At 35.9% G+C, this 5626-nt stretch overlaps 1 non-coding gene across 1 annotated transcript; it reads right to left on the reverse strand.

The window, feature by feature from the left end:
• Positions 1–4910: 4910 nt before the first annotated feature.
• Positions 4911–5018, reverse strand: LOC112773714 (small nucleolar RNA R71). Its single transcript, XR_003188250.1, has one exon. It is a non-coding gene; the product is annotated as a small nucleolar RNA R71 (small nucleolar RNA).
• Between the last annotated feature and the right edge of the window lie 608 nt (positions 5019–5626).

A 5626-nucleotide genomic window follows, 5' to 3' on the forward strand; every position in this document is an offset into this window, starting at 1 on the left:
AACTTGCTTCTTCTTCTTCTCTGTGACATGACCGAAACAATGAGAGAGAAGAGAGAGAAGAGAGAAAACTTTCAATGTAATTGAAGAATGAAATTAAAAATGAATTAATTTCACACTTCCCTTTTGCTTAGTAACGTGTGATAGTAATGATGGCAATCAAATCAATTCTCACTTTCTCTTTCATGTTTCCAATACTATTAATGCAAGTTAAATGAATTTGAAATCCATCAAAGAGTGAAAGTGGCATCCGTTGAAAGCATGCAACCTTTGCTTTCTCTCTTTTTCAATTTTGGACCAAGCTTGTTGGTCTTTCACCAAAGGATTTAATTTGGGCTTACACAATAATTCCTGGCCCAATTCACATGATAATAATTTCAGCCACATATTCTTAAACATTTTTGCACAAGGCTGAATTTTAGCCAAGCATTTTGGGCTTTCATTTTTTCTTATGCCCAAAAACAAGATCTACAAGCAACAAAATTATTAATTAACAAATGTGAATTAAAATTCAAATTAATAATTTTGTGATTAATCATTTTAATAATGTTTGATCATCATCAAATTAATTTGGAGTTTTCCAAACTCATCACACCATGTGGATCTTTTAGATATTTTATGGTCCTAATAGACGCATCTTCGAGATGGTCACATATGTGCTTATTGTCTTCTCGCAAGCTGGCGTTTGCGAGATTACTTGCTGATGAGCGGATAATTTATACGCTTTTTGACATTGTTTTTAGTATGTTTTTAAGTAGGATCTAGTTACTTTTAGGGATGTTTTTAATATATTTTGTGTTAAATTCACATGTCTGGACTTTACTATGAGTTTGTGTGTTTTTCTGTGATTTCAGGTATTTTCTGGCTGAAATTGAGGGACTTGAGCAAAAATCAGATTCAGAGGTTGAAAAAGGACTGCTGATGCTGTTGGATTCTGACCTCCCTGCACTCAAAGTGGATTTTCTGGAGCTACAGAACTCGAAATGGCGCGCTTCCAATTGCGTTGGAAAGTAGACATCCAGGGCTTTCCAGAAATATATAATAGTCCATACTTTGGCCAAGAATAGACGACGTAAACTGGCGTTCAACGCCAGCTCTCTGCCCAAATCTGGCGTCCAGCGCCAGAAAAGGATCCAGAACCAGAGTTGAACGCCAGAAATGGATCAAAACTTGGCGTTCAACTCCACAATTGGCCTCTGCACGTGTAACACTCAAGCCCAAGCCCAAGCACACACCAAGTGGGCCCCGGAAGTGGATCTATGCATCAATTACTTACTCATGTAAACCCTAGTAACTAGTTTATTATAAATAGGACCTCTTACTATTGTATTAGGCATCCTGGATCGTATTTGGATCCTGTGATCTCGTTTAGGGGGCTGGCCATCTCGGCCATGCCTGGACCTTTCACTTATGTATTTTCAACGGTAGAGTTTCTACACTCCATAGATTAAGGTGTGGAGCTCTGCTGTTCCTCAAAGATTAATGCAAAGTACTACTGTTTTCTATTCAATTCTTCTTATTTCGCTTCTAAGATATCCATTCGCACCCAAGAACGTGATGAAGGTGATGATTATGTGTGACGCTCATCATCCTTCTCCCTTATGAATGCGTGCCTGACGAACACTTCTGTTCTACATGAATTAAGCTAGAATGAGTATCTCTTAGATCTCCTAACCAGAATCTTCGTGGCGTAAGCTAGAATGATGGCAGCATTCAAGAGAATCCGGAAAGTCTAAACCTTGTCTGTGGTATTCCGAGTAGGATTCAATGATTGAATGACTGTGACGAGCTCCTAACTCGCGATTGCAGGGCGTTAGTGACAGACGCAAAAGGATAGTAAATCCTATTCCAGCATGATCGAGAACCGACAGATGAATAGCCGTGCCGTGACAGGGTGCGTGAGCATATTATTCACTGAGAGGATAAGATGAAGCCATTGACAAGGGTGATGCCTCCAGACGATTAGCCGTGCCGTGACAGGGCATTGGATCATTTTCCCGTGAGATGACCGAAAGTAGCCGTTGACAGTGGTGATGTATCACATAAAGCCAGCCATGGAAAGGAGTAAGACTGATTGGATGAAGATAGCAGGAAAGCAGAGGTTCAGAGGAACGAAAAGCATCTCCATTCGTTTATCTGAAATTCCTACCAATGAATTACATAAGTATCTCTATCCCTTTTATTGTTTATTTTAAATCTAATAAAATATCATGTTTAAATCCGCCTGACTGAGATTTGCAAGGTGACCATAGCTTGCTTCATACCAACAATCTCCGTGGGATTCGACCCTTACTCACGTAAGGTATTACTTGGACGACCCAGTGCACTTGCTGGTTAGTTGTATCGAAGTTGTGACAATTAGGAATTAAGATCAGAGCACCAAGCTTTGGAGCCATTACCAGGATTTGTTTGAGCCTGGAGATCACAATTTCGTGCACCAAGTTTTTGGCGCCGTTGCCGGGGATTGTTCGAGTTTGGACAATTGACGGCTCATCTTGTTGCTCAGATTGTGTAACTTTCTTTTCGTTTTCTTTTCAAAAATTTTTCAAAAAAAAAAAAATTTTCAAAACTTTTCTCATCTGTTTTCGAAAAAATTAAAAATGTTTTCAAAAATAATTTTTTTCAGAATTTTTAAGAATGAATTCTAGTGTTTCATGATGATTTGTTGAATCCTGGCTGGCTGTAAGCCATGTCTAATCTTTTGGACTGGGGTTTCAACTTACCATCCCAAATGAAGAGATTCTCACACACTTAGTTGCTCTATACATGAAAAGTATCCATATCTGCTGAAGCTTGGCTGGCCATTGGCCATGTCTAGTGTTTTGGACCAGAGCTTTCATTGAAAGCTTGGCTGGCTAGTGAGCCATGTCTAATTCCTGGACCGAAGCTTTAGACTAACATGGCAAGATTCCTGGAATTCATGTTAAAAATTTTGGAATTCTTATTTTTCTTTTTCATATAATTTTCGAAAAAATCCAAAAAAATTAGAAAATCATAAAAATAAAAAATATTTTGTGTTTCTTGTTTGAGTCTTGAGTCACATTATAAGTTTGGTGTCACTTGCATATGCATCTTGCATTTTTTTTCGAAAATATCATGCATTCATAGTGTTCTTCATGATCTTCAAGTTGTTCTTGGTAAGTCTTCTTGTTTGATCTTGATGATTTTTTGTTTTGTGTCTTTTCATGTTTATCATATGCATTCTTGAATTCTTAGTGCGTAAGCATTAAAGAATTCTAAGTTTGGTGTCTTGCATGTTTTCTTTGCATTAAAAATTTTTCAAAAATATGTTCTTGATGTTCATCATGACATTCAAAGTGTTCTTGGTGTTCATCTTGACATTCATAGCATTCTTGCATGCATCACATGTTTTGATCTAAAAATTTCATGCATTGCATTTTTTTGTGTTTTTCTCTCTCATCATAAAAATTCAAAAATCAAAAAAATATCTTTCCCTTTTTTTTCTCTCATCAAATTCGAAAATTTGGATTGACTTTTTCAAAAATTTTTAAAAATCAAGTTGTTGCCAATGAGTCAAATCAAATTTTCAATTTGAAAATCTTATCTTTTTCAAAATCTTTTTCAAAAATCAAATCTTTTTCAAAATTCTTAGTTATTTTCGAAAATTCCAAAAATATTTTTCAAAAAAATCTTTTTCTTATTTTTATACCAAATTTTCGAAAATAACATAATCAATTAATGTTTTGATTCAAAAATTTGAAGTTTGTTACTTGCTTGTTAAGAAAGATTCAAACTTTAAGTTCTAGAATAATATCTTGTGATTTCTTATGAATCAAGTCATTAATTGTGATTTCAAAAATCAAATCTTTTTCAAAACTAATTTTATCATATCTTTTCAAAAATATCTTCTTATCTTATCTTTTTCAAAAATATCTTTTCAAAATATCTTTTCTAACTTCCTAACTTCTTATCTTTTCAAAATTTGTTTCAACTAACTAACTAACTTTTTGTTTGTTTCTTAACTTTTTCAAAACTACCTAACTAACTCTCTCTCCCATTTTTTCGAAAATATCTTCCCCCTTTTTCAAAATTTCTTTTTAATTAACTAATCATTTTTATTTTTAATTTCAAAAAAAAAATCGAAAAATACTAACAATTTTTCAAAAACCATTTTTTAAAAATCACTAACTCTTTTTCAAAATAATTTTCGAAAATTATCCCTCCCCCATCTCATTCTATTTATTCATTCATATCCTAACATCTCATTTCATCTCTCTTCCATCCTCACAGTTGTGTTTCTTCCATTATATTACATTCTTTGTCTCCCCCTCTTCTTCCACTCACACAGGGATCCCTATACTGTGGTATAAAGGATCTCTATTATTATTATCATTTTTCTGTCCATTCTTCCTTATCATATGAGCAGGAGCAAGGATAAGAACATTCTTGTGGAAGCAGATCCAGAACCTGAAAGGACTCTGAAGAGAAAATTAAGAGAAGCTAAAATACAACAATCCAGAGATAACCTTTCAGAAATTTTCGAACAGGCAGAGGAGATGGCAGCCGAAAATAATAATAATGTAAGGAAGATGCTTGGTGACTTTACTGCACCTAATTCCAATTTACATGGAAGAAGCATCTCCATTCCTGCCATTGGAGCAAACAACTTTGAGCTGAAACCTCAATTAGTTTCTCTGATGCAGCAGAACTGCAAGTTTCATGGACTTCCATCTGAAGATCCTTTTCAGTTCTTAACTGAATTCTTGCAGATATGTGATACTGTTAAGACTAATGGAGTAGATCCTGAAGTCTACAGGCTCATGCTTTTCCCTTTTGCTGTAAGAGACAGAGCTAGATTATGATTGGATTCTCAACCCAAAGACAGCCTGAACTCTTGGGATAAGCTGGTCACGGCTTTCTTAGCCAAGTACTTTCCTCCTCAAAAGCTGAGCAAGCTTAGAGCTGATGTTCAAACCTTCAGACAGAAAGAAGGTGAATCCCTCTATGAAGCTTGGGAAAGATACAAACAGTTGACCAAAAAGTGTCCTTCTGACATGCTTTCAGAATGGACCATCCTAGATATATTCTATGATGGTTTATCTGAGCTATCAAAGATGTCACTGGACACTTCTGCAGGTGGATCCATTCACCTAAAGAAAACGCCTGCAGAAGCTCAAGAACTCATTGACATGGTTGCTAATAACCAGTTCATGTACACTTCTGAAAGGAATCCTGTAAGCAATGGGACGCCTATGAAGAAGGGAGTTCTTGAAATTGATACTCTGAATGCCATATTGGCTCAGAACAAAATATTGACTCAGCAAGTCAATATGATTTCTCAGAGTCTGCATGGAATGCAAGCTGCATCCAACAGTACTCAAGAGGCATCTTCTGAAGAGGAAGCCTATGATCCTGAGAACCCTGCAATAGCAGAGGTAAATTACTTAGGTGAACCTTATGGAAACACCTATAACTCAACATGGAGAAATCATCCAAATTTCTCATGGAAGGATCAAAAGCCCCAACAAGGCTTTAATAATGGTGGAAGAAACAGGTTTAGCAATGGCAAACCTTTTCCATCATCACTCAGCAACAGACAGAGAACTCTGAACAAAATGCTTCTAATTTAGCAAATCTAGTCTCTGATCTAAGGCCACTGTAAGTTTCA

The sequence above is a fragment of the Arachis hypogaea genome, chromosome 18, assembly GCF_003086295.3.
Source record: "Arachis hypogaea cultivar Tifrunner chromosome 18, arahy.Tifrunner.gnm2.J5K5, whole genome shotgun sequence".
NCBI classification, from domain to species: Eukaryota; Viridiplantae; Streptophyta; class Magnoliopsida; order Fabales; family Fabaceae; genus Arachis; species Arachis hypogaea.